Source organism: Gopherus flavomarginatus, chromosome 3 (assembly GCF_025201925.1).
Source record: "Gopherus flavomarginatus isolate rGopFla2 chromosome 3, rGopFla2.mat.asm, whole genome shotgun sequence".
Classification (NCBI taxonomy): domain Eukaryota; kingdom Metazoa; phylum Chordata; order Testudines; family Testudinidae; genus Gopherus; species Gopherus flavomarginatus.
In genome coordinates, this window is record NC_066619.1 from 233,526,464 (window position 1) to 233,543,940 (window position 17,477).

The 17,477-nt window shown below is 42.9% G+C and overlaps 1 protein-coding gene across 4 annotated transcripts in view; it reads left to right on the top strand.

The window, feature by feature from the left end:
• LNX1 (ligand of numb-protein X 1) overlaps positions 1-17,477 on the top strand; it is a 359,863-nt gene that overhangs the window by 60,768 nt on the left and 281,618 nt on the right. For all 4 annotated transcript variants that reach the window (XM_050947563.1, XM_050947562.1, XM_050947565.1 and 1 more), the window contains exon 2: positions 16,790-16,838. The gene's annotated coding sequence lies outside the window, so the exon portion shown is untranslated. The remainder of the gene's footprint in view (positions 1-16,789; positions 16,839-17,477) is intronic.

Here is a 17,477-nt window from a genome sequence, read left to right on the forward strand (position 1 = left end):
AAATTTATCCCTCTATATTTTTATCTTGGCACTAGGGATGTGTGGGGGGAGCATTAAATCTGTAAGCACTATTACCATTCTGTTGCAATAGGGATATATTCTTTATGAACACATAATAGGTATGATATATGCTTTGTTTTTATTGCAGCTATTTGTTTGCTGGCATTTTAGTAATTCTGTGAAACAAGCCACTTTAAACCTTCAAACTTTAGCAGACAAGCTTCCTGCTGATTGCTGGCTGAGCTCACACTATAGCAGTTATTTGGTGTCAGCAATGTACATTTTATACCTCCATTTGTCACAGAGGGAGACAGCAAGCATCAGCAGGGAATGAGTGGGACTGGCTGGGAAATAGGTGGCAGGACTGCTGCAGCTACTAAATCTGGGGATCCTGATGGCTCAGTTTCCATTAACCGAAACCTTTAGCCCCCACAAATTTTGTTGCAGTTGTCCCTGCATGGTGCTGAAACAAGCGATAAGGAGAACAATCTGGCTCTTCACATGCCAAGATTCAGATACCTTAGCTGGACCAATAAGGAATTGTACTACTGTTCAGAATGAGCAACAATGCAACTAGTGTTTCTCAGCAACAATGATGCCATCCAGAAACGTTTACAAATAAGACAAATGTGAAGTGAGACTACATTCCAGCATACCACGAAATACTTTGGGTCAGTATTTTTTCAGGAAAATGAATCGAATCATGCCCTCCTTCAGCTTTACCATGTGTTGTTAAAGATCTGCCTATCTGAATTTATACATCTTCTCCCCATGCTCCCTGGCTGCTCCTGTGTGTCCCCCCCACACTTTGGGAAATGTTGCTGTAGATGAACTGTCAGTAGAGCTGAGGACTAAAGGAGACTGCCTGGGTACAGAGAAATAAAGGAGTGTCACATTGCCAAAACTGCACTGAAAGGAGATTCCCAGCAGTGAGTGAAGTGGCCTGTAACAGCCTCAACCCCTAGGGCTATATGGATTCTTTTTTCTCTTCCATGTTGACTTAACTTTGAAAGAATCCCATCTTGACCACAGTTGAGCATCCCTGTGGAGTTTTCTCATCATTAGCGTTGTCTTACCAATTAAAGAACTTTGACAAGCTTAATTCCTTTTGCTGCATTCGTTAAGGGTCTTTTTACTGATTGGGAATGGTTCCTATCCATACCAGTTCATTGTTTGGCGAACCGATCATGATAATTTGGGGGTTTTAGGTGTATGTGGAAAGTTGTCTCTTCCTAATCCAGAGCCTCCATGTGACAATGTATAGATTCTGAGAGTGAGATGAGAAGCAAATTAGCTCTAATTGCACCTTCACCATTGAAGAACTACAGATTATTACTTCGTAATCATTTTGACTTGCATCAGAAATGACAGCCATGGGCTTGCTTTCTTCACATTGTCGTTAACATTCTGTCAGTGTGTGCTGCGTGGAAGCAAAGCTTCCTAAATAGAAGGCAAACTATGACAAGGAGCAACTAACTCCTCTTGATTTCTATGAAAGAAAGCTCTTGGCTTGGAATGCTGATTGGAGGTCACTTTCAACATATATCTAATTCAGTTTGTTTGTATGTATGTAGCTTTGCTTTAATTTTAGCCTGTTTGTTTACTTGACAAAGAAGTGGGCTCTGGATTTTACAGAAGAAAGAAAACTCTCCTTCTCTTGAGAACTGATGTTTGTTCATCTCTGCCTCTTATATACATTTTTCTGATTACACTCTCAGCTTGTAACATACCACATCTCATCCCCAATCCAGGCCTCAGCAAACTGTCTCCTACCATCAGCCCTGTAGTCTGACCTTGCACCCCAGTTATTCTCCCTGTCTGACCTCTGCCCTGTATCCTGGCAAGTTTCCAAGTCATGAGTGGAGAGAGCAAGGGATGATGCAGAAGTCGTTCTTCCTTCTGATTTTGCCCAAAATCTGCAAAGGCTACTATGCAGGCCTTCCGCAGCAGGAGCAACATACACACAAAGATTTGTGCTTCCTGAAAGAATAACCTAGTTAAGATTTAGGCAAGAATAGTAGTATAAATTAAGGCTGCTTTTACACTGTTCCATGTATCAGTTTGTAGAGCAGGTGATGTAATATCAATTTTTGGTATATAAACTAGAAATCAAAGGAGAAGATCAAGGATTTGGGAACTGAGAGACAGCATGTCTGTGTGTACCTGAGACCTTCAGTTATGTTGTAATCTAAACCATAGCTTTTGTCAATCACCTTACTGCTTTCAGTGTGTATTGAGCGCTTTATTCCTGCTTGGCTGTAAATCAGCCCTATGCAATAACTAACTGCAAGAAAGTTTTTACCCAAAAGGAAACTGACCAGTATGAAGTGGACTGCAAATAGCAATCAGAGAAGGCTTGATACTAAAACATTAGTAATGGAATTTGACATGTTTGAGCTATCTGGATGCATTGACCTGTTTGTGATGTTGAGATTCCAGAAGACTGGAAAAGGGCAAATATAGTGCCCATCTATAAAAAGGGAAATAAAAACAACCCAGGAAACTACAGACCAGTTAGTTTAACTTCTGTGCCAGGGAAGATAATGGAGCAAGTAATTAAGGAAATCGTCTGCAAACACTTGGAAGGTTGTAAGGTGATAGGAATAGCCAGCATGGAACAAATCATGTCAAACAAATCTGATAGCTTTCTTTGATAGGATAACAAGTCTTGTGGATAAGGGAGAAGTGGTGGATGTGGTATACCTAGACTTTAGTAAGGCATTTGATACGGTCTCGCATGATATTCTTATCAATAAACTAGGCAAATACAACTTAGATAGGACTACTATAAGGTGGGTGCATAACTGGCTGGATAACCGTACTCAGAGAGTAGTTATTAATGGTTCCCAATCCTGCTGGAAAGGTATAACAAGTGGGGTTCTGCAGGGGTCTGTTTTGGGACCGGTTCTGTTCAATATTTTCATCAATGACTTAGATATTGGCGTAGAAAGTACACTTTTTAAGTTTGCAGATGATACCAAACTGGGAGGGATTGCAACTGCTTTGGAGGATAGGGTCATAATTCAAAATGATCTGGACAAATTGGAGAAATGATCTGAGGTAAACAGGATGAAGTTTATTAAAGACAAATGCAAAGTGCTCCACTTAGGAAGGAACAATCAATTTCACACATACAGAATGGGAAGAGACTGTCTAGGAAGAAGTACGGCAGAAAGGGATCTAGGGGATATAGTGAACTGTAGTGAGCTGGTGTGACTCCCCGCCACCCCGGAGGGGGAAGAGCTCGTCCGGAGGCCGGAGTGGGCGGAGCTAGGGAGCTTTGAGCCCGCCCCTCAGAGGGTCAAACAACAACCCGGAAGTATAAAGGCTCACCCTCAGAGCTCAGTAAGGCCAGCCGCCGGAGAGACCAGACGTCTCCAGCCTGGCCCGCAACTGGGAAAACCCCACAGCCCAAGACGGCCGCCAGGACTGGCTGGGCCTGCCCTGCGCCCACTACCCGGAGGAGTTGCCGGACCTGCCCTTTTCTCACTACCCAGAGGAGGTGCCGGGCCTGCTGACCGCCCACTGCCCCGAAGAATCCATGGTCTTGGACCCTCCAGAGGACAACACCTGGACCCAGGTACAATCTGAAGGGGAGTCTGGAAGTAGCCCGGGGGCAGCCGACCCTAGTCTGGCTGCAGCACTGCCAGAGCCCATGTCGATGTGTTGCGGCCAGGATCCCCACTGACTAAGCAACGGGTCTTCTGCCGCTGCTAGGGCCCCAGGCTGGGACACAGTGCAGTGGGAGGGCCTGTGTCCCCTCTGCCACCCAATTTGTGGGTGGCAGTCTCCTCCTCCCCCAGGCCTGAGGAGGCTTGGGCCTATTGTTACTGCTCAGCCCTACCTGAGGGCCTGAGCCCTGACTCATTGTTGCCCCGCCCTGACCCAGGGCCTGGGCTCATCACTGTTTGTACTGCTACCACTCAGCCCTGCCTGATGGCCTGAGCCCTGGCTCATTGTTGCCCACCCTGATCCAGGGCCTGGGCTCACAGTGTTTGTTTCAGTTACCGCAAGGGCTGCAGAGGGAGACCCCGTGGACAGACTAATTCCCCCCGAATGACAACTGTGTGTAGTGAGCCGATGTGGCTCCCTGCTGCCCGGAGGTGGTTGATCTCCTGCTAACCTTTGTACATGGACCACAAGCTAAATATGAGTCAACAGTGTAATGCTGTTGCAAAAAAAAGCAAACGTGATTCTGGGATGCGTTAACAGGTGTGTTGTGAGCAAGACATATAAACTAGAAATCAATCTACTCTGCGCTGGTTAGGCCTCAACTGGAATATTGTGTCCAGTTCTGGGCACTGCATTTCAAGAACGATGTGGAGAAATTAGAGAGGGTCCAGAGAAGAGCAACAAGAATGATTAAAGGTCTAGAGAACATGACCTATGAAGGAAGGCTGAGAGAATTGGGTTTCTTTAGTTTGGAAAAGAGAAGACTGAGATGGGACATGATAGCAGTTTTCAGGTATCTAAAAGGGTGTCATAAGGAGGAGGGAGAAAACTTGTTCACCTTAGCCTCTAAGGATAGAACAAGAAGCTTAAACTGATCTTAAACTGGTCTTAAACTGCAGCAAGGGAGGTTTAGGTTGGACATTAGGAAAAAATTCCTGTCAGGGTGGTTAAACACTGGAATAAACTGCCTAGGGAGGTTGCGGAATCTCCATCTCTGGAGATATTTAACAGTAGGTTAGATAAATGTCTATCAGGGATGGCCTAGACAGTATTTGGTCCTGCCATGAGGGCAGGGGACTGGACTTGATGACCTGTCGAGGTCCCTTCCAGCCCTACAATCTATGAATCTCTTAGTAATTCTAATTGACAGGTTACTGCATTATTAACAGTTTGTTCATCTAGAGGAAAGTCTTCAAATATATATTAATTTTGTAATATGGTCCTATGCTGCCATAATAGCTTTGATGTACACACCTTTTTCCCCAAGAAGTCAATTTTATCTTTATAGACATCATGCGCAGAATGAAACAGTACATTGAAAATGTTTTTAATAGGACTGTCGATTAATCGCAGTTAACTCACACGATTTACTCAAAAAAATTAATCGCCATTAAAAAGGTTAATCTTCATTAATCACAGTTTTAATCACACTGTTAAACAATAGAATATCAATTGAAATGTATTAAATATTTTGCAAGTTTTTCTGCATTTTCCTTAATATTGATTTCAATTACAAAACAGAATACAAAGTGTATATTATTTTTGATTGCACATATTTGCACTGTAAAAATGATAAACAAAACCAATATTTTTTAATTTGCCTCATACTAGTTACTGTAGTGCGATCTTTGTTGTGAAAGTCCAACTTTCAAATATAGATTTTTGTTGTTGTTGTTACATAACTGCACTCAGAAACAATGTCACCAGAAAGTGAGAACAGCCATTTGCATGGCACTCTTGTAGCCGGCATTGCAAGGTATTTACATGCCAGATATGCTAAAAATTCATATGCCCCTTCATGCTTCAGGCACCATTCCAGAGGACATACTTCCATTCTGATGACACTTGTTTAAAAAAAAATGTGTTAATTAAATTTGTGACAGAACTCCTTGGGGGAGAATTGTATGTTCCCTGCTCTGTTTTACATACATTCTGCCATATATTTCATGTTATAGCAGTCTGGGATGATGACCCAGAAACATGTTGTTCATTTTAAGAACACTTTCACTGCAGATTTCACAAAACGCAAAGAAGGTCGTGTGACAGGTTGGATCACAGATACCCCATTGGGGCTGCCAACTGATGTGCCAAGACTACTTCTGCCCTGGCTTTCCTGCCCTGGTAGCTTGGGACTTCAGTGCCCTGCCTGGTTTGAGCCAGTCCCACTAGCCTTCTGCAAACCCAGACCCAGGTCTGAACCACAACCTCTAACAGCTGTAGGCTTAATTGAAAGCAGCTTAAGAAGCGTTCCTGTGTTTAACACTCAGATGCCCAGCTCACAATGGGATCCAAACCCCAAATAAATCCGTTTTACCCTGTATAAAGTTTATACTGGGTAAACTCATAAATTGTTCACTCTCTATAACACTGATAGAGAGAGATGCACAGCTGGTTCCCCCTCCCAGGTATTAATAGATACTCTGGGTTAATTAATAAGTAAAAAATGATTTTATTTAATACAGAAAGTAGGATTTAAGTGGTTTCAAGTAGTAACAGACAGAAAAAAGTGAATTACCAAGTAAAATAAAATAAAACATGCGAGTCTAAGCCTAATGCAGTAATAAAACTGAATACATATAAAATCTCACACTCAGAGATGTTTCACTAAGTCTCTTTCACAGACTGGATGCCTTCCTAGTCTGGGCACAATCCTTTCCCCTGGTACAACCCTTGTTCCAGCTCAGGTGGTAGCTAGGGGATTTCTTATGACTGCAGCCCCCTTTGTTCTGTTCCATCCCCTTATATGGCATTGACACAAGGCGGGAATGTTTTGTCTCTCTGGGTCCCTCCCCCCCTTCTAAATGGAAAAAACCCAGGTTTAAGATGGATTTCAGTACCAGATGACATGGTCACATGTCCTGTGAGACCCCAAGCCTTCATTTCTCCCAGCCTGACTCACAGGAAGGCCTGCCTGCAAACAGAGCCATCCACAGTCAATTGTCCTGGTTGATGGGAGCCATCAAGATTCCAAACCACCATTAACGGCCCACACTTTGCATAATTACAATAGGCCCTCAGAGTTATATTTTATATTTCTAGTTTCAGATACAAGAGTGATACATTTATACAAATAGCGTAACCACACTCAGTAGATTATAAGCTTTGTAATGATACCTTGCAAGAGACCTTTTGTTGAAGCATATTTTAGTTGTATTAGCATACTTTAGTTGCATTAGCATAACTCATCAGCATACTTTCATAAAATAATATAGAGTGCAACATCACAGGTACCAATGTGAGATTTCTAAAGATAGCTATAGCACTCGACCCAAGGTTTAAGAACCTGAAGTGCCTTCCAAAATCTGAGAGGGACAGGATGTGGAGCATGCTTTCAGAAGTCTTAAATGAGCAATACTTCAATGCAGAAACTACAGAACCCAAACTACCAAAAAAGAAAATCAACCTTCTGTTGGTGGCATCTGACTCAGATGATAAAAATGAACATGCATCTGCGTGCATTGCTTTGGATTATTATCAAGCTAAACCTGCCATTTGCATGGACACATGTCCTCTGGAATGGTGACTGAAGCATGAAGGGACATATGAATTCTTAGTGCATATGGCACGTAAATATCTTGTGACACTGACTACAATAGTGCCATGCAAATGCCTGTTCTCACTTTTCAGATGACATTGTAAACAAGAAGCGGGCAGCATTATCTCTGCAAATGTAAATAAATTTGTTTGTCTGAGTGATTGGGTGAACAAGAAATAAGACTGAATGGACTTGTAGGCACTAAAGTTTTACATTGTTTTGTTTTTGAGTGCAGTCATGTAACAAAAAAAACCTACATTTGTAAGTTGTAATTTCATAATAAAGAGATTGCACTACTTGTATTAGGTGAATTGAAAAATACTATTTCTTTTGATTTTTACAGTGCGAATACTTGTAATAAAAAATAAATATAAGTGAACACGTACACTTTGTATTCTGTGTTGTAATTGAAATCAATATATTTGAAAACATTCAAATATTTAAATAAATGATATTTTATTCCTGTTTAACAGTGTGATTAATCACGTGATTAATCCAGATTATTTTTTTAATTGCTTGACTGCCCTAGTTTTTAAGGATCTAAAAGATTTACAGCAAAAATATAGTGACCTACAAAAGAGCTGTTGGAGTAGCTTATCTGCTCATCTTGGCCTTAGACAATGGTTGATCTGAGATGGGACTGGCCACTTCTATACCTCACTTCTCTTGTGGACCCTGCAGTTTCTGAAAAACTTCAGTTTTCATTTTCAAATTGACAGATGTTTTTCACTCTGATTGAGAAACAAGCTTCAGAGTATGAATGGATACAGTGTTATTTCCAACTGACTATTGACAGGTAGCCTGAAAGAGTAATTCTGAGATGTAGGAACCACCACCATCACCTGAATGCTGTGGTAACATTGCAGCCTAACTAAACATCAACATTATAAGTTGTTTCTCTGTTTATCATTTTTAAACACTCATGTTTAGCTACACTGATATTGTGAACAGCTTGAGTGTGTGGGTGGAGCTTGAGCAGTCCACCACTCCTCCCTCCACCTGACCCTTGGTTTTAGGAAAAAGTAAACTTCCACTGTAGATAAATTACTTCCAGAATGCTGATATTAACAATAACATCATGGGTCAGATTTTGAAAGTTAGGTGCAGTTGTGGTCATACATTTGTGTACTTCTGACTTGTTAGCTGATCAGTGTATGTAAATCAGGCATTTGCACATGCACTTAGCCAGTTAAGTGTCTAATTGGCCACATTTGTTCACAAATACCAAATATTTACATGTAGGTTAATAAATAACAAGTTAGTAATGTGCAAATGTGTATCTATAGTTATGCACAACTCACTTAAAAATTCTGCCCTATATTTCTTTTTCTTCCTAATTACAGTTAAAAGAGCATGAAAGCATAATGTTTCTTATGCAAAATTGTGCTTGATCAGAATACCTTTGAATGCTTTGAGACTGGTTTTCGCAAGTGTATTCCCAACTGAGTTCATTTGGAAAGGTCATATCATATGGCAGTACAGTAGTAGCTGAGTGCCTCACAGTCTTTAGTGTATTTATTGTCCCAAGAGGAAGTAGTAATATCCCCATTTTACAGATGAGTAACTGAGGCACAAAAAGACCAAGTGATTTGCCAAAGGTCTCACAGGAAGTCTACTGTGGAGCAGGGACTTGAACCCACATCCCTCAAGTCCTAGATTAGTGCCCTGATCATTGGACCAGTCTTTCTATTATCATGAAACCTCTCCTAACTCTATGTGAAGGTGTGTGAAACTGAATCTTACTTGTGAGTTTGCAAAGAGATTTGACCATGGGAATACCAGTACCATTCTGTCTATGAATTCTTCCAAGGTTTGGGGCCTACAGCTCATTGTGAACAGTTGCTGTCCAAAAATATATGAAGACATTTTTTAAAATTCACTCTTTCAAGCCAAACTCAGAAGGCATTGAATAGCTATAAGAAAAAGAAACTATGTTCTATCAATGATCAGAGAGTGATCTCTGTCCTTACTCTAGCCAATTGAACAATAAGATATAAACACTGATTTTGGGCTTCAGCAATAATTAGTACTCCAAATATTTCATCTCAGTGGAAGGTCTATTTGTCTCCTCTGTTAAGCATTATTTTATGCATGGAGATAGAGCCTTGCACAAAGCTGCCAGTAGTCCCAGAAGGTATTCTGTGCTTGGTATGAATGCTGAATTAAGCTCTGAGTTTGTCCAGTAATTTTGTGAAAGATTCTTTGTCCTACAAGATATGTTTTGCTTCTATAACCCACCTGCAGTATAGTGGGGTATTGTATTTTGGCATCAGTTTCTTCTCTCATGAATGCTCTCTTAAATTCTGCCAAGTTTTGCTGGCCATTTTGCATAGTTAGTCTCAAATTTGGAGAAATAATAGTTCTGAATTCTAGTAGAGCGTGTTTCCTGTCTTCCTGGCTGCAATAAGCACTACTGTTGTCCCAGATGTCTGCAAAAGAGACAACCACATTATTACCTTGCTAGAGTCATTGTGAAGTCTTCTCATTGACTCAGGGAACTCTGGCCCTGTCAACAGAAAACGTTTTTAGTATTTAGTTACAATGTCTCTGTAATAAATTCTCCATCAATTCAACTGGGTCTGTATATCCTTTTCCTGAAGGGATTCCTAGCACTAATATTTCTGGTGCACATTTGGTTTTCCAACATTTTTAACTGGCAATCAACCATCTGGGAGTTTCTCATTACCAGGTTTACTGCTTTCATTCTTTTTGCTACTAGTTTTCTTCAGTGTTAGTGTACTCTATTATTTTTCTAACCTCTTCACCAGCCCTCCCCCAGAAGTCTCCTTTCTCTTCACTAATTCATAATTTGATATTACTAGCAAAGAAAAGTATTTTTCTTATTACCAATTTTCCATTAATTTTCAACAACAATTCTCCTTGCTTAGCACTTGCAGGAAGGGCTATACGCAGTCCCGCTAACTGGTGGGGGGCGGGGGAAAGGGGGCAATTGGCCAAGGACTAGGCAGCCCCTGGCCATTTCTGCTGGCAACAGAGCAGAGCTAAGGCAGGCTTCCCTACAGACCCGGGAAAGGGGCAGGGGGTCTCCGGACACTGCCCCCACCCTAAGCGCCGACTCTGCAGCTCCCATTGGCTGGGAAATGCAGCCAATGGGAGCTGCAGGGGCGGTGCCTGTGGGCAGCAGCAAGCGAAGACCCCCTGGGCCTCCGTCTAGGAGCCGCTGCCAGATGGGTGTGCCGGTTGCTTTTGGGAACTGCCTGAGGTAAGCGCCGAACCCCTGACTCCCTCCTGCAACCCAACCCCTGCCCCAGCCGAGACCCCGCACCCCCTCCTGCACCCAAACTCCCTCCCAGAGCCCGATCCCGCACCCTCTCCCGCACCAAAACTTCCTCCTAAAGTCCGTTCCCTCACCTTCTCCAAAATCCCTCCCAGATCCTGTACCCTGGGGCGGCTCTATGTTTTTTGCTGCCCCAAGCACAGCAGTCAGTTGGCTTTCAGCGAGGTGTCTGTGAGTGGTCTGCTGGTCATGCAGATTCGGCGACATGCCTGTGGGAGGTCCACCGGTGCCACACCATCGGCGTGCCCATCGCTGAATTGCCGGGACCAGGGGACCTCCCACAGGAGTGCCTCTGAAAGCTGCCTGCCTCCCACCCTCACAGCGACCAGCAGGCTACCCCCCACAGCTTGCCACCCCAGGCATGTGCTTACTGTGCTGGTGCCTAGAGCCACCCCTGCCTGTGCGCCCCTCATGCACCCCAACCCCCTCTCCCAGCCTGGTGAAAGTGAGCGAGGGTGGGGGAGAGCAAGCGACAGAGGGAATGGGGATGGAGTTAGCAGGGGTGGGGGTCTCAGAAGGGGCAGGACAGGGATATGGCCTGAGGGAAGGGGCGGGGCAGGGGCAGGGCAAGGGCCTTTGGGTTGGCACAATTAGACAGTTGGCAACTCTATTGGGCGGGCATGTGGGAGCCCTGGCCATGCTTAAGAGCTCACCCAGCAGCGCAGCTGCAGGTTGCTGAGGCACCAGCCAGCGCAGGGACAGCACCACCAAAATGTCAGGCGAACCGTGTCCACATGGGCGTGGCTTGTGCGTGCGTGGGGGTCCATTGACTGTTCTATCCTGGGGCCCAGAATTGCTGTCGGTGGGCCTGCAAGAGCTCCAATCAAGAAAGGGGAATTGGAACTGGCTGAGTAGGCCTGATAGGCAAATAGGGAACAGCTGCGGCCTTGTTAGCCAAGGCCTACATAAAGGCTGGCAGGAAAGAAGCGGGGAACAGGGGGGGAATTAGAGTGAGTGAGAGCTTGTCTCTGCTGGCTGCAGGAGCTAGCAGTCCTTGAGGCTGTAATATTGAAGCTGTTTGTAGCTAGAAGGTGATGGTAATGGATACTGTAAATAAAGAGTATAGATGATTGCACTAGTGCTGAGGTCTCCGGCTGGTCTGTGGGTGCGGCAGGGGCAGAAGCGAGGAGGGCCCAGCAACACCCCATTACAATCTGAAATAATTTAAAAGCAGTGACTGTAGCCTGCCTAGTTCTTGTTTGTTTAAGCTTTATTTCAAATTATCCAAAGCTATCTGTGCAGCAGGAAAATGTTAGAGATGTAATTAATTCAGTGCATTTGGGGTTTCCTGTCAAGATGTTTGGCACTGATCATAAATGTGGTGACTATTGTTCAGTCCACTCAAAAAGCTGGTGCTGAAATTTTTTTCCTAACACTTCTTTCTGACCAAGTTATACATCTCTTCACTTTGGATTCCTCCACTGGCTTCCTCTCAACTTCCATATCAATGTAGTAATTCCTCATGCAGATCTTCGAGGTCACTCACAATGCCACTCCTGTCTACATCTCTTACTACTCTTCATGCCACCCCACGGCTGCTCTAACTTGTCCTGCTACTCACAGCCTCAAGAGGAGCAGTTCTACTATCACTGACATGAAGTGATGTCTGTAAACAGATGATAGGATGGGGAGGTGGCATAGGAATTGCTACAGTGGCTCTACACCACTGGCAGGTCCCCAGGCAGCTGCAGAAAAAAAAGATAGGAGCAATGAGAAACTGAGGGAAACGAAATCTGGGGGACAATAGGGTACTGAATCCTGATAGGGAAAGAGCTGAAAGTACTTGGGCGTTATTTTGCTCATTTGCACTGCAATGCCTAAGCCCTAGATAGCCTGGTGCCCAGTGGAAATTTCAGCACCAAAATAGGGTCCCAGATCCCCAGCCAGTGCTTGGGGAGAGTTAAGTGCCTAAAGAAGAGATTTTCAGAAGCTAGCCAGCTAAGGGGGGAGTTGCCTAAACTGGCCAGGAGTGAAATGCCAAAGAGATGAATAGGAAGAGGAGAGGGACTTAGGACCCAAATGGCTGACCAGGTGCAACTGGCTGATGGGACAGATATGGGCACCTCCCTCTGCTCTGCATCCTCCTTTGAGAATCCTCTCCTGGATTTAAACACCTAAGCCAGGTAAGTCACACCAGGTATGTCGACAGAGCCCCCTGCAACAAGCCTCCCAGCCGGTGCTTCTGTGCTAAAAATAGCCGTATAGATATTCTGGCTTGGGCTCTGAAGCCCACCCCACCTCTAGGCTTCAGAGCCCAAGCTGAAGCATCTACACAACAATTTTTAGTGCAGCAGCCTGAGATCTGCAAGTCCAAGTCTGTCGACCTGGGCTGGGAGACTCACTGCTCTGGGCTGTATAGATATACCCTGAGGGTAACCGACGCCCTAGCAGCTGAAGCCATCTCTCTCCTGCTTAATACCTCTCTCATGCTCACCCTCTGTATCTCAGTCCTCCTGGCTGTGTTAGGCAGAGTGGCAGCAGAGCACCCATACATATTTGTGGCCTGCCTCTGGCCCTACTGACGCAGGGGCTGTCAGATGACAGAAGTTAGGTGTGCTCTGATCATGCATCAGTATCTGGTTCCACTGCCAAGACAGACATGGCCCCATGTAGTTTGAGAATCCCATTTCGGGGGCTTCGGTAGGTGCTCTAAGCAGCTCGCCAGCTGGGGGCAGCATCAGCACTTGCTGACCAGCAGACACTTAGGTGCCTGGGGGTTGTAGGTGCCTACAAGATTAGGTGGCAGCTGAGTGGTGGCTTTGAAAATGTCAGCGCACCCATGGGCTGCGCATGAACACAGCACTAGATGTCCGTTCAGACTTATATACAGCAGTAACAAATAGGTCCAATTCTCTTCTCACACAGGTCTTGTGCTAGTGTAACTTGCCTCATTTCAAAAGAGTTACTCCTGATTTACATTGATGCAGAGGTGGAAACCTTTATTTTCATAGATGTTCTAGGTAGACTCAATTGGGCCTTACCTAACCTATCCCCAAGTCTTTCCGGATTTGTATTTGTAATGTCTGCAGTTCAGCTATCATAGGATTGCAGTTGTTGTTTTAGCTACCGAGAGAGAGAGGAAAAATACCTGAAAATTCAAAGATGTGATTTGTCACAAGAAGAAAACAAATACCACATTCGCTCCCACTCATTTCTCATAGTGGTTTTGGGATTCTCTCTCCATACAGCAAAATGATACTCAGATCTATGGTAACAAGAACCATCTGTAGTTAGTTATAACTAGATAGAAGGTTTACTCTCTCATCAGGACTCAGTTTCTTACACTCCATCCCACACAAGAAGAAGAAAGTTGTACTTCAAATTCTAATTCATGGAGTGATAAGAAACCAGCATTTATATGCCATGTTCCAAATTTGTGATGTACTGTATAATTGTAGAGCTGCAACACCAGGTACCAGAGGGTTAATGGTATGTTCTTAATTTTATTTTCTTAATGTATGAGAGTGGTTGATGGTCTGTGTAACTAACCTAAATGTTTTCCGCAGAAGGTAATATGTTAGGACCTGTAATAAGGGTCTGAATGAGTTCTGTGCTGACATCTAATGACAAACTGGGGGGGAGACTTCAAGAGCAGACCGTATTTGCATGGACACACCTACTCTGCCTTGGTGCTCAGCAAATGGAGCTGCTTTGCCAAAGTGATCAATTTTGGCTAGTTTGGGGTTTATTTTCAGCAAACTATGGCTCACTTCCAAATTGTATTTTCCAAAGCATTTTTGTCCAAATTTTCTTCCCAACTACAATTTACAATCTAAAGAACACTTTTTCTCCACACCAGAATCCATCTCCCTCTCTCTAGATCAGGGGTCGGCAACCTTTCAGAAGTGGTGTAGCCGAGTCTTCATTCATTCACTTTAATTTAAGGTTTCACATGCCAGTAATACATTTTAATGTTTTTAGAAGGTCTTTTTCTATAAGTCTATAATATATAACTAAACTATTGTTGTCATATGTAAAGTAAATAAGGTTTTTTAAATGTTTAAGAAGCTCCATTTAAAATTAAATTAAAATGCAGAGCCCCCCAGACCGGTGGCCAGGACCCGGGCAGTGTGAGTGCCACTGAAAATCAGCTCACGTGCCGCCTTTGGCACGTGTGCCATAAGTTGCCTACATCTGTTCTTGATGAATTATTTAACTTCTCAGCAGCACATTTGGAGACATAACTCAAAGACAAGTTGAGAAACAAACAGAAAAATATGTTCAGGGCTTATTTTTAAGAAGTTCAACACTAAACAATGGCTTTAGGGTACTTTTTTTTTTTTTTTTTAGCTTGTATTGGTTTAAATATAAATCCAAGAAACCCTGGGATCATCTGGTCTAAATAGGCATAGCTCCATTTTCTTCATGGAGCTATTCTGGTTTAAGCTAGCACGTGGCCCTTATGTATAATATATTACACTGTATGTGTATATTTGTGTGTATATATATTGTGATACAGCATGGCCAGAGGACAGCAGGAGATGGTTAGAAGGGAGCCTTATTCCCTGTAATGGAAAGAAAGTTTGCTATAGATTAATTAGAGCACCTGAAGCCAATTAGAGCACCTGAAACCAGTCACATGATGAAAACCCCCTGCTTCAATCAGACAGTGTGGAAGTTGGAGCAGAGAACAGTCTGAAGGGAAGTAGAGGACAGTCTGGAGAAGTGCTGCGGTGAGCTAAGAAGTCCAAGACCCTAGGTAAAGGGGCACCTGGCTTGTACAGAGGGAGGGCCAGAAGCCCCCCACAAGCTGAAGGGCAGGAGAGGGAAGTAGCCCAGGGGAAGGAAATGTCAGTTCAAGTGGTTTACCACTATCCTCAGGGCCCCTGGGCTGGGACCTGGAATAGAGGGTGGTCCCAGGTCCCTCCCTCTCCACTCCCCTCCTCTAGGACACTAGTGGGGCAGTTAACATTCCACTGCAGGGGCAAGAAATGGTGCCCTGAACCCTCCCCAAAGAAGAGAAAGCGTGAGACCCATCAAAATAGTGCCGGCAATTTGCCACAATATATACACAATATTAGAAATAGTGTGTATGATAACTAACCTTATCCAATAAATGCATCTTACTCATGAAAGTACATGAAAGTAACTTTTTTGCTTTGTAAAACAAGATAACGCAGGCAAAAAAAAATTAAAATCTAGGTAAAATTTACAAAGCATAGATTTAAAAATCAACACTTTCTTGTGGATAATCTTAAAAACAGCCTTGTTTGAAGGATGTAGCTACTAGCTTGCGACGTACTTAGTTTCTTATGAAATAGACATTCTTCAGTCTTCCCAACTGCATTAATGCACTCAAGTATCATTTTTACTTGAAGCTGGTAGTATCTTAATGGACTTTAAGTGGTTCCAGAAGTTCCATTAGAAAAGCATGGAATAAGTGAGTGGACAGTTTGCCAAAGACAGGGAAGTCACAGTTTTGAAGCCAACTAGTGTTTTATGTCAAGCACAGTCATTTTAAAAAAGAGAGTGGTGAATTGAAGTAAAAATGACTTAAAGGCTAGGTACTCTACAGAATGTTGCTCTAAATGAAGATAGTGGTATGATCATCAGCGTCTGGATAAAATAAAATTCATTTTGAGAACTAAAATAACATTGCTTATTTGAACAATTTCAGTCTTGATAACCAAACCTAAAACTAAAAACTAGAGACTCCAGGGAGGTTTGGAAGAGGGACAAAAGATTGACAATTTGACAGGAATTTTTCAGCAGATTATTGTGTAAAAGTGGCTGTTGAGAGAACAAGAGATAACACAACACTTAATTGCAAATGTATTGAATGATGATCCCTCTACTGCCTTCAGTGGAGCTATGTGAGGGCTGAGTCTCCGTGTGTATTTGCAAGAAAAATCTAAATCTAGTTTTTCATTTTGGCAGGTGTTTTTCCCTTAAACTAGTTTCAGACATTACTGAAGATCATAATAATACCAACATGTTTTGGCTCTCATAAAATCTGTTCTCTTGCATGTAATGCTTTCTACTATTGGCCACCTTCCTATTCATTAACCTAGTAGTGAATTATATACACTAGAGTTTATTTAGATAATTGAGTAAGCTTCCTGTTTATACGGTAACAAGCCAATTACCAGGCCAAACAAAAGCAGAGGCCAGAGGATGAGGTACTGAGGTTACTGTATAATTATTAATCAGCTAACAGGAAGCACTCTCAAGTAGATGGTAGTGATGCTCTGAACTGTTTAATAACTACATTTTTGTGTGGGGGAGATACAACTGGTCTTGAAATGGTTGTTTAGAAACAGCAGTGTTTCTTCTTCTGTTGGCAGGATGAAGCTGAAGCAGAGATGGGCCATGTTTGTTGCGCAAGTCGTTAGGGTGAGTTCTGATGACAGCAATGAATCAGAGTGCAGAGACTTGCATTGTGCATAGTTACAGAAATGAGCATGTATCTGTGAGTCAGTAAACATAAACTTCTTTGTTCTGATTGGCTAAAACCATTTCACTTCAATATAATTTATCATTGACAATGGGCACAACAACCATTAGTAAAAATGAATTCCAAAGTGTGCATTGAGAGAATAGATTCCCAAAACATAGAAGGAAACCCACAATGTGACTTACTAAGATGTCAGTTATTCTAGATTCCTTACTAAATTAGGTTTTTATATTCCAGCTTTTATGATATTTGTGGCACTATTTAAGTATATACATTGAAAATACCACTCTGAAGTCTGCTCTACTGTCACACTACATTCTGTTTTGAAAATAGAAGAGAAGTAGTTTTTATAAATACTTGTCAAACAAAAGGCTAAAGACGTATTTCCTGTTAATTAGAATTAAGTAACTTTTTAAAAAAAAACAAGCAGCTTGACATTAAACTTTGATTCCAAAATAAAGCTCAGAGTTTCAGGAAATCCTTTGAAAACTGCTTTCAAAATGGACAGCCTCTGAGATGGCGCTTGGTGGTCCCTCACTAAAGCTACAGCTGTCTGAGACCTCCTGTGGATCTATGTG